The sequence below is a fragment of the Hippopotamus amphibius genome, chromosome 16, assembly GCF_030028045.1.
Source record: "Hippopotamus amphibius kiboko isolate mHipAmp2 chromosome 16, mHipAmp2.hap2, whole genome shotgun sequence".
Classification (NCBI taxonomy): domain Eukaryota; kingdom Metazoa; phylum Chordata; class Mammalia; order Artiodactyla; family Hippopotamidae; genus Hippopotamus; species Hippopotamus amphibius.
In genome coordinates, this window is record NC_080201.1 from 31,179,225 (window position 1) to 31,194,418 (window position 15,194).

A 15,194-nucleotide genomic window follows, 5' to 3' on the forward strand; every position below is an offset into this window, starting at 1 on the left:
TTAACTGTTACTTTGAATAATTGTACATTAAACCATTTTTAAAAACTATAAAACTATGATAATTATTATGTTTATTCTCAGTACCTCTATTTCTTTTTTTTTTTCCTTTGGCTGTGTTGGGTCTTCATTGCAGTGTGTGGGCTTCTCAGTGCAGTGGCTTCTCTTGTTGCAGAGCACAGGCTCTAGGCACGTGGTCTTTGGTAGTTTGGGGGCATGGGCTCAGCAGTTGTGGCTCGCCAGGTCTAGAGCACAGGCTCAGTAGTTGTGACGCACAGGCTTAGTTGTTACGTGGCATGTGGGATCTTCCCTGACCAGGGATCCAACCTGTGCCCCCTGCATTGGCAAGGTGGATTCTTAACCACTGCACCACCAGGGAAGTCCCTATTTCTTCTTTCGAAATCTCCTTTTTAGCTTCTTGACCCCTAACTTTTTATCTCTGTTTTCCCTGTACTGATTTAAGTGATTTTATAGAAAGTCAGCTCAGTAATTCTTCTTCTTGTTGTTATTATTGCTGTTGATATATGGTATAGCTACTATTTATTGACGATTGATCATGAGGTTAGTATTGTGCTAAGTGCTATAGGTACACTATCTCATTTAATCAACACAAGACCTTAGGAGGGGGACATTATAATTATCCCTATTTATAAATGGGTAAACTGAGGCTCAGAAAGGTGAGGGAACATGCCCGAGGATACATAATTAGCAAGCAGCAAAGATACAGTCCGAATGATGTTAGAGGTTGTACACTTAACCAAATTTTCAAATACCATTTATTTGGGAGATGTAAATGACAAATCAATCTATCTATCTATCAATAAGGCACATATATCTTAGACACCAAGCCTTTTTATAACACCAGACCCATGTGTGATTCATCCAAGGATTTCAAGAAGGCTCAGCCTGTCCACCTTTGCACCTCTGCCATGTTAAACACTAGAAGTTCTTACCACTCTGTTTCTGCCATTAAAACTTGGCAGCCGACTGAGCAGGTCAGCTAGAATCTGTGAGACAGGAAGGGAGAAATACAGATTTTTTTTCAACAAGGCAAAGAGAAAAAAAGAGGGAAAAAGGCAAATGAAGTTCATCATTTTCTCACAAGTCCCAAACATTGCAGTACAAATCTCAGAATTGGTTAAGGTCAGTTAACGGTGAACAAAATTCCCACTATGCTGACATCACAACCATACTTCTTTTGCAGAGCTGGTGTAGAGGGTTGTCGAGAATGTATCAGTTAGCTCAGATACCTACTGGCTTGACAAAAAATCCTTATCGTAAGCAGGATGACACGGGCATCTTCAAGAAGGTGCTGAGAGAGATGTTTTCCATCAGACTCATCTGAATAAGAAATCCCTCCCCAAAGAAATGCTTACTTTTCAGCATGTCAGACTCCATTTAGATAGATGAAAAGGCAAAAAGAGGTACTGGTAAGTCTGAAATTGTCTCCCACACCAAGATCACATTCTCCTCTTAAAGGGTTGTTGTCGTTCAGTGTCATCAACTGTCCTCAAGCGGAATCACTAGCTTCACACAGTGGGAAGTTGGAGACTGGGGGAGTTGAGATTCAGAAGGTCTAAGCAGAGGTGATGGGTGAGATTAGTCTCCTGTGTCTAAAACAAATGTCAGGGCATGCGCTCAGGAAGCTGACTCAGTCCCAAAAGCACGGTCAAATGCCAAGAGGGCTTAAAAGCCAAAAGGAGGCCAGTGGCCTCTTGAAACAGGGCTCCAGAGAGTGTGGCCAGAAGCCTGTGCTGACAACATAGCAACGGCTCCTAAGAGTGCAAGGGAGGAAAGCGGGTTGCCCTGAGGAGAAGTTTCTGGTAGCAGCCCTTGTCCCAGGCAATATGCTGGCATGTGCATGCTTTCCTAGAAGGATGTGGTACAATCCAGAATGTGGGCAGAACCTTGCACTGTTGACTGGGAGGGTTAGAAGGCTCTGGACAGCTTGCAGGGAAACACCCTTATATGTGCCCCCAAATAGACATTTCCACCTGTCCCTTATCACTAGGCAACTGTCCAGCCGTCATCATTTTGTGAGAAGATCCTTACTTTGAGATAGAAAGCTCCTGCCCTGGTCCCCTCCTCCGCCCAGCCTTTTGCACAATGCCCACCCCAATCCTTTCTGTTCCCGCCACGTCCAAGAACAGGAAGACAATGCTTTGGCCAGGTTCGCCACGTTCCACCCAGGTTGGCCATTCTCCGTCCTGGTTGCGAGCGTGGCTGAGACATCTTGGGGCACCATGGGGTGCCAGGACCCACAGTGTTCAAAGTCGCCTCTGTTCTCCCCTGTTTAGGTCAAGCAAAGGAGCTCTGGTGAGTAATTCACGGAGCGCCTATACTCAGAGGCATTGCACAATCTCATTACCATTAATTTTTGCATATTTAAATACAGTTTTTAATTAGATGGTATTTTATTATTCATGCACATAATTTGAGTCCAAGTCGGGCTGCTGTCTTGGAGGAAAGGAAAAAAAAAAAGAAAAGGAGAGGTGGGGGGTGGAATTCTTGTGAATTGGAAGTTGGTCTTGGCATTCCGTCTGGCCTGGCGAGTGAGCATGGCAGACTGTAAGTCTGTAATGGTTCTCTTTTAATTTTGCTAATAGCTATCATGTTATGTACCTTTATAAATTTGTTCAATTCTGAGTGCTGGGAGTTGTCTCTGTATGCGGTAACTGTCAATAGTTTACTCTGTTTGGTTTGCACAAACTGTTTGCTCAGGCTCCTTGATGTATTATTAAAATGGGTAATGGGCCCCTGGGAAACCATCTCGTTCTATGCCTTCATTTGCAGAATAAACCATGCGTTGTTTTCATCTTTACTCATGACTGTTAATGGCACTGATGATGAGATGGGTGGATTTTTTTCCCTCCGCTGCCTTTATCAGCACTGTTTTATTATGCAAGCAAAATGGCCAGGCTGCTGATTTTGTCTGAGGTTTTCAATTAGTCATCTGACTGAACACATCTGTGCTGGCATCCACCCAGAGCCGGACTGCAGCTATTACCGGTTTACACCTGCTGAACCATGGCCATAAACGCGGATGGGAATAAACCTAAATTGGCCTTTTAGATATGGTTGAAAAGTTGTAATGTTGCGGTGTTTTATAGCGGTGTCAGGAAGGTGTGAACTTTTCCGCCTTTAAGGCCTAAGAACCTGCCACGAAATTCCACGCCACTCAAATGACTCACTTAGAGGTTGGTTATTAATATCTGTTTGCCGTTTTGCAGCCCCGATGACTTAATCGGCTGACGTGAAGTAGATAAGATTATATTTGTACTGCGGCTGGGAATGGTCGAGGTTTAATTGTGTTGGTAAACAGAGCCCAGTGGCTGCTTGGGAATCTCTGCAGATGCCTTGGAATTATTCCTCAGCAGTTTGGAACGTGACTCTTACATCTTCCACTGAAATGAAAATTGCTTCCTGGCAGAGCGGAGGCCTCCGTGCTGGAACTGGAGGTGTGGAATTACTTTAATACTCTAAAGAATCTGTCATTTATCGTGGAGGAGGAAACCGGAGCAACTTCCTGCAAAATCAAATGCAATCTCCTCACTGCTAAGTGCTCATGTGTTTTAGGAGAGACATTGCTAATTGCTAAATATCTAGAAATCCCCTTGGTTGGTCCTCAGGAGCCCCAAGGATCAGTAAGCCAGGCTGCAGAGAGCAGTCGCCAGGTCACTGAGAAAGAGATCACCTTTGGCTCCTGGAGTTCGCGGATGTTTGCGGAAACAGCAACATTTCTTTTGGAGCCAAAAGAAATGTTGGGGACTGGAGACTGGAATAAAAACATTTCCCTCACTGTGGGAAAATCCTGAACAACGTTTCAGACTTTCAGGATGACAAAAGAGATTGGCATTGTAGCCAGAATGGAAGTTCTGGCCCCACCATCTCGGCCCTGAGGGAATAAGCTTTTGTCAGTTTCACTATGGCCATGTGAATGTTTGGCCACCATATTTTACCCCTAATAAGCATCAATGCCTCTGTGCTGAACTCTTAAAATCTGGCTTCTATGGAAAGACGCTGTTTCTTTATTACCCCTTCCTCTCTATCGGAGGCCACCAGCAACCATTCATTTCTCTCACCATTTTCTGGGCTATGAGATGAGCTTATTTAGTTTATAAGTCAGGATCCACTCTTCGACTTGGTTCATACCAGCCAAGTTCATTTCGCTGAGCTTTACTCTTTGTTGTTTGTTTTCACTTTTCCAGTGAGTACCAGAGACAGATGCAAGCCATAGCTAATCATCATCATCTCATCCCATCCCACCTTTACTGGGACTATGTGACAGTGCTATGCAACGAACACTGGGTAACATATACGATTCTAGGAGATCCACCTGCATTAATGCTTTAAATCTTCATAACAGCTCTATGACCAAGGTGCTATTATGATCACTCCCATTTCGTAGATGAGGAAACTAAGGCACAAGAGATCAAGAAAATTGCCTAAGATCACACAATGAGTAAAGGAAGGAGCCAAGATTCAAGGCAGGCAGCCTGGACCAAAACCTATATTTCTAACCATTATGCTACACAGTCACTTAGCATTAAAAAGTTTCTCAAGCCATGGGTTTGAAATAGCAAGCTGAGATCTTGCTGGAAGAGGCGCACGGGTTGAAACTCTTTGTTCGTCCATACCCCTTACTGGTAGATATTTAGGTTGTCCCAGTTTTTCTAATGTTTTAATAACATTTTTTCCATTTCCTGGGGCACACATGGACCTATTCAGAAGTGGATGTGCATGATTATAGGTCATGCACACTTGCATTTTTACTAGATATTGCCAAATGACCCTCCAAGGTGGTTGAACAGATTTACACCGCGGTGTATGGGAGGAGCCGTTTACCCATGCCCTAACTAACGTTTTGATATTATCAAAGTCTTCTAGTTTTGCCAATCCAAATGCATTTGTCAAGGTTGAAATTTTTGGCTGTTTGTGAAACTAAACCTTCAGGCTTGCTATTTGTGAAGTTAAGCCTCTGTCTCTCAGCCCCCACCATCCTCACTCCCACCTTGGCATCCAAGTAAATAAAGATACTCTAGTTCTTTCAAATACAAGTCAAGACACAAAATCTTTCCTCCTCTGGTGGTATGGATCCAATATCAGAATAACTACCTCTGCTGCAGCATTTCTCAGCCTCACAACTTCACCAGTAGCATGTTGATAGGAAGCAGTGTGATAATTAAGTGTACAGGTTCTGGACTGAGACTGCCTGGGGTCAGAGTACATAGCTTACTACTTCCTACTTGTAAGACCTTGCTAAGTGATCCTTCCTATGTCTCAATTTCCTCACCTGTAAAATGGGAATGCTTATAACACCAGCCTTGTAAAATTGTTGCAAAGACGAACATTTACATAAAATATGCATAGCACTGAGAAAACTGCCCGGTTTATAGTAAGTGTTGTTTTCTCCATTGTAAACTCTGTATAACAACGGGACTGAATAAGCTACTGAACAGAGAATATATTACTATCTCTTGTTTGAGATTTTTTTAAAAGCATCTTTGTTAAGATTATAGCATTTGAAATGGTAGGAACTGTTATGGTTATTGAGCCCAACCTGTTCCAATAGCCGCAAGCGACTTACCGACAAGGGCTATGCCTTTTCCCAGGCCCCAGTGTCCAACCCAGTGCTTGGCACCTAGTGGGTGTTTAGTAAATGATAGCTAAATAGTTGAACAGACAGACAGACACAGCATGGCTCATTGGTATCAGTAGGCAAAATCTATACTTGTTCAAAATGCAAATGCCTGGGCCCCCAGCTGGGCTCACTGGATCAGACTCTCTTGGGTGTGGCCCTGGAATCTGCATTTTGACCGGATTTCCCCCATGATTCAGCTATACTAAAGCTTTGGGTGTAGGACTGGAGATAATCCCTGCTCTAGAGAAAACTATTTTCAGCTCCTGGTACAATTCCTTCCACAGAGTTGGTATTTGATAAATATTGTTGAATGAATTAAACATCTCAGGTGGTAGAGGATTTTCACGCTCACATGAAAATCTCTAGAGGTCCCAGAGATGGAGGTTCTTTAGACCCTTTCAACCACAACTCTTGTGGTGTGGGTCTCAGAGCCCACATCCCAATGCCATGCTGGGCTCACAAGAGGAAGAGGCCGAGGTCCCCTATGGCAATCTTACCTCTCCTACTGCTCCTCCAGCCAGCCTCAGGCCATCTGCTGTCACCCAACACTCCGAAATGACTTCCTGCAAATGCCTGGGATCTCCAAATTTTACAGAGACCATTAAGCAGACCCTAGGGTAAATCGTTTTGAGCCCAAGGCCAAGCTCACCTCAGCAGCTGCCCCATCACTTCCTTTGTCCTCCCCAGACCTCTTTGATTGCAGACTGTGGTCTGCCTGAACCTTTTGGTGGTTCCTCCCGCCTTGCCGGCATCCTCCACTGACCATCACTTTCTCCCTGGACTGAGGGACCTCTGATCCCTGGCTTGGTTTTCATCACTGGCATCACTCCTGCTCCCCCTTCTCCATATCCAGCCTGAACCAACACTTCCAGCCCACCCCACCCCCCACACCAGACCCTGCCTTATTTCGGGGATTTGGGGCTCCCAAGGACTGAGTCCCAATGCAGGTCATTCCAAAAAAAGGAGCAAAGTCCTCAGAACTACCAAGTGCTCAAGACACATTTGGGGTAGGATGTTGGCCGAGCTGCATTAATTTTTTGCAAATTGTGATTTTGCTTAATAAACATTATTTCCACTGTTGGAAGAAGCAGTCCTCTCTTGAAGGTGCTTTTAAAATATTGAGGATTCCTGGACTGTGTTCAAAAGAATATCAAATGGATGTTTTCAACGAGAGCTGGTGTTTGTGGAGCCCTTTCTAGTGTTAGGCGGAGCGGGGAGAGTGAGGACGTTAACTCCATTGGTTCTTTGCAACAACCCCAGGGGGTCGATACAGATACCAAACCCATTTTACAGAGGAGGAAACTAAGCCAGAGAATGATGCAATCATTACTCAGTATCAGATAGCTAATAGGGAGCAGAGTTGGGTTCAAACCCACACATTGGGCTCCTTGCGCCACAGGTGACGGTGGAGGCACTGGCTGTCACATCCTCTCATGCCCTCGTTCCCTTCTTTCCAAGGTAAACATGCCCAGAGCAGGAGAGACACAAACAGGGCTGTCCTTGTTGGGAAGGGAGGCCAGACCGGTTGGACCGGCCCAGGTAGAAAAATTCCCTGGCTGGTCCCCACGGGGACGGTGACTACAGGGACAGCAGATGGCCTCACAGACAGGTCATCTCAGGCCTGCAGCCACCCTTCCTCCAGGCCTGGTCTGTGTCGCATCTCCCCATAAGGGCTTCCAGCACTGGGGTGGTCACCTCCTCCCCACTCAGGCCCCAAATTGGCTGTGCACACCGGGGTCCAGAGAGTCTCCTCCCCAAGTGGTAGCCGGAATGTACAGTCCCAGCACATGAAAGCAGGGGGCCCAACAAAGGGAAAGTGAAATTTCCCTTGAGCTATTTGCCCTAGCTGACTAACCCAACCTTCCTTCTCAGGATGAAGAACAGCTCTGATGTTCTGATGTTCAAAGCATCAAAGGCTGATCCCCTCAGCTGAGCAGTGACACACAGTTGCTTGGCAGCCAGGCCTCGGGAGTTCCCACCCGCACCGTTTCCAAAGCCCAGATCCCCCGACTCCTCCCCGTGTCATTAGCAGCCAAGATGCCACGCATTAGACAAGGGCTACCTGGGCCACGTTCATCCCTCCGCCTCCCCTGTCCGCGGTGCCGCCCTCTGACCCCAGCCTCTAACAGGGACACAGACTCTGGCCTTTCCTAACAGCCCCCCGCACCAGCCCTGAAGTTCAAAGCCTGTGGAACGAGAGCTTGGAGAAATACAGATCAGCTTCCAGAAGGCTGGATAACATGGTTTCTCGGGAAAAAAAAAATCTCAACAGCTGCATCTTTTTTATTTTCTAAGGGTAAAAAGTGATCCATGTTCACTGTTGTCATTTCAACCATTCAGAAAAGTATAAAGAGGAGAGTAGTCATGGCTGCAGAGCCCACCATGGAGAGAGTGCCACTATCACCTTCTGGCGATGACGGTCGGCTTAAATCATCAAGAAGCCTGATGCAAACGCTTAGCCTAACTTGTACCCCCCTTTATATGTGCCCTCCCCTCCCCAGGATCGTGGCCACTTTGCCCTCTTAGAGACTTCTTAAAGCCTCTCTCCTAATAAGCCACCAGTTCTGAACCTCTTCCAATATTTCCCTTAAAATACAGGAGCATCACGCTGGCGACAGTGCTGAGTGCACTTCCAACTCTGCTTTTAAGCGAAATTGGACACTGAAAAGATGGCTGGCAACCAACTTCAGACAGCCGCGAGCAGCTTTGTGCGACGAGAGCCTCCCTCCACAGTTTGTATAAAGCAAAAGCCTGCCCCCCCAACCCTTTGTTTTGAGAAATTAATAAAGCTTTTCCAACACACTGCTCACCATCCCTAAGAGCGAAGAGTCAAATCACAGCTTTTATTCCCAGCCCACCACGTCGAGTAAACAGAGGCTTGCAGGATAGACCAGGGAACGATAAGCAATTCCCACCGCAGCGAATTCTTAACATATAAATTCATCCGGCAGCAGTTCCGTATCAACTGGCAAAACCAGGGACAATGGGAAGCAGCCGGGTCTGGCTCTGACGAGGTCAACCATCAAGGTTATCTATATTCAATTACTGGTATCTACAAACTTGCATAGCTGTCAGCTGGTCAGAGCCCAAATGAAAACTCACCATGCACTCAGAAAGCAAATATAGTTTCCGAGGAGAGCCTCAAATTAGCTCTGTGAGTGACTTGGCTTCAAACGCAGGGGAGCCATCATCAGCCTTTGGGGACGTTTCTGCCGGCAGCGTCTCCGTGTCTAAATTTGGGTGTCATCTTATAAATCTCCGTTCCCCAAGTAGGAAGGGACTGGAATTGCTCCTTAACCCTGGGCGATGATAAATTATCTCACTTAACAATAGATAAACTTCAGACACTTTTCCTGTGCCGGGGACCTATTGTGAAGCCACCGTCAATCGGTAGCATCTCTTCTCCCCCGTCGGCCCCACTAAAGACCTGTCGGTGGTGAGAAGACACAATAATTTGTTTTGCAACTCCTCCTCCGGAACCATATATCATGTGTGGAAACAAAGCTCCCCAACAACAGATACCGTATCTGTTTCCTTTATCTGAGTTCCTCTTCCCATCAGGGCCGGTGCGAGGAGAGAACACGTTTCCAGCGGGATGCTTCCACCGCCTGGAAAGGAGGACCATCCCCCTCCCAGACCCGGCAGGAATCGGGGTAGAGGTCTGGTTCTCCGGGAGGAGAAAAGGCATGTCCACTGGAAAAGAGGGCTTTCTGTTCACAGCCACTTCCACCACGGCTTAAATCATACCTCAGTTGTTCCTGGCAGGCGCCTTTCAAACTCAGGCTCTCTTTTCAGGTCACCGTGGAGATTTACCGATGAGGCAAGTCAGGGTTAATCAATGCCTAGGTAATTTCTAGATCAGCCCGGGGAGGCCATAAATTGCAGGCCTGTTAAGAACTAGATGTCTTTGATTTTATCCTTGGGCCAGAAGTATTTGGATCGCTCCTCTCCCCCATCCATCCCGTGCTTCGTCCAGCACCTGCCATCTCCACGATGTTCGTAATTCCACTTCCAATAGCCCCATTCTGATCCCCTCCTGAGTTTAATGTGCCAGCCATGCCCACGTGACCACCATTTAACCTGCACAATTCAGGGCTGCACACTCATAAGTGGAATCTGTCTAGATGAGTAAGACCAGGCTTTGGGACAGAGGTACAAATATGATTACTTTCATAAGAAACTACTTACCACGGGCTCATATAGGGAGAAAAAGGCCAGATGGAATAATATCAGTCCTGACTCTCCATCAGGCTGGGACATGACATACTTCTACCTCCAACTTGCTCCAACTTGGGCACCTGGGCCCACTTACACAGAGTAAGCATATGTACAGCTGTGCAGGTTGCATACTGCACAAGACCTCAGATCTCAGGGGATGCCATTCACATATTCTTTGTAGATTTCTATATTTGTCATGACAATTTTCTGGCAGATGACAATAATGTGCTTTGTTTAGGCAAATCAGTACAAGTTTTGGTAGATAGAAGTATACTGAGAAAGGGATCCTGTCTTTAATTGGCACAAAGGCACCATATGGGATAGTGGCAGTCGTGCATCAAGGGACCCACTTCTTATCCCTGAAGCCCATGAGGCCACTTATTTTGTGGCTCCCTATATACACATCAGGGGGGAAATTTGTTATAATGAGATGATCTGTTCATGGGTCTGTCTCCTCCCAGGAGGATCTCCTTGTCCATCCTTGTAACCTCAGCACAGAGCCCAGTGCCTGGCTCATGAAAGTGCCCAATACGTGTTTGTTGAAAGAAAGAATGAAATTCTATATCCTTCCACCCATACTGTGATGACTAACACAGAGCAGATTAAAAATGAATTTTTTTGAACCAAACAGATTCCATCTATGTTTTGGAAACCTCTCTATTTGCCAAATAGAACATGAGGATGTTAAAAATGGAGGAATATTTTGATTTTTCTCTTACAACCTGATGCTAAGAGGTTATCCAAAGGACATGTTTCACTCCGTGTTTCAGGGGTCAGTGGGGAAGGCGGAGACAGCCACAACCCAGGGGATGGTGGTGACAGACTGTGGACAAACGTTTCCTGGCCCAGTCTCAGGATACTGGCACACATTTTCCTAAAGTACACGAAGTGTGCTGGGGAGGAGAAATGACACACTTTGCAAGGGGTAAACTCAGTGACCGTGCTGAAACTCCACGCTGAGGATTTTAAGATCAACTGCCCTCAGACAGTCGACATGGGATTCCTATCGGGGACAGACAACCGCAATGCCTCCTGCTTCTCCAGTCTGGGAAGTCCCAAGTTCCGTGACCACCAGGCAATTCCATCCCCGTTGGATGTCTCCTTCGGGAACCCTGGGAGCACTCGGCTGCAATTCTGACAGGGTCTGGAATATTTGTGATCATGACCATGGAGTCAGTGTTGGAATCAGGATAACTGGAGAATGTTAAAACATAATTCTTATTGTATTAGTGCTTTATTTGGTGATGACGAAACTAACGATGTTTGTTGTGAAAACTAAATCAAAAAAGAACAGGATACTCTAAAGAAGGAAACTACTTGTAATCCTGCCTTGCCCCCATCAGAGTTTAACACACCGATAAACTGGTCTGTGTCCCTTCGGACTATTTCTGTGCAATTTGTCTGTAGACACCTCTCTTTCCATTAAGATAGTAAAAAAAAAAAAAAAGTCCATACCATAGTACAGCTTATGTAACATGTTTTTAAATTTAACAATATATTGTAAAGATTTTTTTGTTATTATTTTTGCCTTATCTTTTAAAACTGCTGGATAGTATTTAGTTACATGAGTGAAAGGTCATGCATTTAACCAACCCTGATGTATGGGCATTTAAGTTATTCAATAGATTGAACGTTTACGTCCCCCTCAAATTCACATGTTGAAATCTTTTAGCTCCCCATGTGGTTGTATTAGGACATGGGACCTTTCAGGAGGTGATTAGGGAATGAGAGTGTAGCCCTCATGAATGGGATTATTGCCCTTATAAAAGAGACCCCAAGGAGCTCCCTTGTCTCTTCCACCATGTGAGGACACAGTGAGAAGATGGTCATCTATGAACCAACAAGCAGACCCTCACTAGACGCTGAATCTGCCCCCTTCTTGATCTTGGACTTCCCAGCCTCCAGAGCTGTGAGAAATAAATTGTTGTTTAAGCCACCCAGTTTATGGTATGAAATAGTATTTTTATTATAGCAGCATAAACAGACTAAGGAAACTTGTTTTCTTCTTTTTTTTTTTTTAATTATATACAATGCTGTGATGAAGTTCTCTATATACATACCTTTGAGCATTTGTCTGCTTAGGGAATTTACTTTTAATAGGAAAAAGTAAAATCTCCTCTCCAGGGATAGAAATACATAACCAGTGTAAATGGAAGCCTCATTTAATCAATCAAATCACATGTATTAAGCCCAGGAGCCAGGCACCATAATGAGGATACTGTAGTAGGGCAGACATGAGTCTTGCCTCCAACAACTCACCATCTAGTTGGGTAGGAAGAGAATAAAGACAGTACCACGTGGTCGGTACTGGACCTACTGGTGTGGGCACCCAGAGAGGAGAGTGGAAACTTACCCTGCTCTATGAAGAAGGAAAATCAATAGCTGAGCCAGACCCTGAAGAATGGGGAGGTGTTTGCCAGGTCAATAAGTGAGTTGTTGAGAACGAGATTTCTAGCAATAGGGAACTGCACTGGCCAGACATGGAGTCCTGACACACTAGCACGGACGCTGACCAAAATGTAGTGGTGAAGAACACAGCCAACTGCGCTTTAACAACATCTTTGTAATTTCTGCCTGGCAGGCCCTAATACACATTCCTTCAGCTTTGAGAACTTTTGTTTTCATGTGTACATTGGATGTACAATGGTGCCAGCTCACGGGGATAGTGCAGCAGGGCAGTTAACGGCTCCGAGGTTGGTGCCAGACTGCCAGGTTCACATCCTGACAAAGCCAACTTCCAGCTGAGTGTCTTCGGACAATTTCCTTAATCTCCTTATGCATCATTTTCTCATTTACAGCACAGGATCATAATGGAACCTACTCACAGCTGTTGTAAAGATTAACCAGATAAATACATTTAAAGCATTTAGGGCAGTGCCTGACATGGTTATTATTTTGGTGGGGATAGAAAAAATTGGTTATTGAATGCCTATTCTGATTCAGATTCTAAGAAAAATGCTGATAAATCCATGATGCCCAGAAATGATAAAATTCTTGACTTCATGGGGCTTATATTCTAGCAAGAGAGGTAGATTCCCCCCAAAGGGAAAAGAGTAAATAATTGTGAGCTGTGATCATTATTATAAAGGAAAGAAGTGAGGGGTTGAGACAGACAGGGGGGATCCACCTGAGACAGGAGGTCAAGGATGACCCCTCTAAGACCTGAAGGAAGGGAAGGAGTGAGCTGTGAGAAGAATGAGGGTGTAGGGAGGATGGGGAGAACATTGGGGCAAAAAGAACAGCGTTTACATCACCAAGAGGCAGGAGAGCACTTTGGTAATTCAAAGAGTGGGAAAAGCCAAGGTGACGGGTGGAGAAGTCAGCAGAAAGGTATTTGAAACAAGGCCAGTGACCCAGGCAGAGGCCAGGCTGTGTTCCAGTTGGGGTTCTATCCAAGTACAATGGAAGGTACTGAAGGATGATATAAAGCAAGGCAGAGTCATGATCTGACTTATGTGTTAAGATTATGCTGAATGTTGGGTAGATAATGGGTTGGGGGGAGTGTATCAGTTATCTAGTGCTACCATATTGCTGTGTAACAAATTACTCTCCAACTTAGCACCTTAAAACAATGTTATTTTTGTGGGGGATGAAATATGATTTATCTAGGCCGATCTTGCCTGGGCTTGACCATGCAAATGCAATCAACTGGCAGAATGGCTGGGGCTGACTGGGCTAAGGATGATTTTGGCTGGGATGACTTATTTCTGCAGATAAAAGTAATATTGGGATAATGGCATTTCTGATGAATGAAAGGTTTTCACAAACAATTCAGACACAGAACTAAAAAAATCTAGAGGATGTAAGGAAGAGAGAGAAGGAGGGAGGGAGGGAGGAAGGGAGGAAGGAAAGTCAAAGCCTATAATCTCCCTTAAGATGGAAAATCTCATTAGGGAAAAAAAGCTAAGAATTCACAATATTTCATCAAAGACATAACGCAATATCTTCTGTTCACTGAATGCCTGCTATGTGGCAAGCATTCTAGAGACGCGCGCTCATTTTAACTCATTTGTACCTCATCACAACCCTCTTGATCAGATGACAATACCAGTAAGGAGGACACAGTGGCAGACAGGAGTTCAAACCCATGACTGTCAAGCTCAAAAGCCTACTCCCTCCTCATGGGTAGGGTGGTGGTCATCATGGTGTTAATGTTAGTGATATTAACAGTGGTGGTGGTAGTAACGGTGGTGATAATGGTAATGCCAGGGGTGGTGGTGATGGTGGTGGTCACAGTGTACAATGGTATCAGTGGTGGTATTATTAATAGTGGTTTGGTGATGGTGATGATGGTGGTGGTGATGGTGCTGATGGTGGTGGTCATACTGGTGATGATGGTAGTGGTGGTGGTCATGGTGATATAATGGCACCAATGGTGGTATTGGTAATAGTGGTGATGGTTATGGTGGTGATGGTGGTGATGGCAGTAGTGGAGGAGGATGGAGATGAAGACTGAATAAAATGCAAGAGGTTAGCTCTACTAAAAGACATACCAGGGAGTTGCCAGGAAACACAAGCATTTGGACCTGGGAAGCCACTAGAAAACTTGCAGCATAGGTTGCGTCTCTAAATCATGATTAGGACCAGGGCAAGGCCAGAGTAAAGCCCAAGAAAATCACCCTGGCTCTGGGGCTCAGGCTGACATCATCTTTGTTGATTTCTCTTTCTCCACTCTGAAGAAGAACCAGCTCACCTTCTGCCCCACCCAATAAAATGGCTCGGTAAATATAATTACTTGCACCATCTAATCAATAGCGGATTGCTCCTGGCCTCTGCTTGTTCAATATCAGTGTCTGGGATCAGAGAATCTTGATACTTCCCTCAAGATGCCAATTTCTGCTTAACGTTAGATAAACCACATCTATCAACCCCATGTGCTAATGAGATTTTATTGTGTCATTAATAATACATATCTTAAAAAAATATGTTTTTGACTCATATAACATGAAATATGAGGTTGCGAATATTCAACCCTTCCCAGTCATAGAACTCCCAAATGCCAATTGAACAACCCAAATCAATGTTGTATTAAACAAGCTCAGAAAGTGATTATGGAATTTGAGAGACAACCCACGGCTAGGCGAAGAGAAACTGTTTTCCCATTGATTTTTCTTTTTTTAAAAAAATTTATTTTATTGAAGTATAGTTAACTTACAATGTGTTAATTTCTGCTATACAGCAAAGTGATGCATATGTCTATTTTTTCCATATTCTTTTCCATTATGGTTTACCACAGGATATTGAATATAGTTCCCTGTGCTATACAGAAGCACCTTGTTGTTTATCCATCCTGTATATAATAGTTTGCATCTGCTAACCCCAAACTCCCAATCCCTCC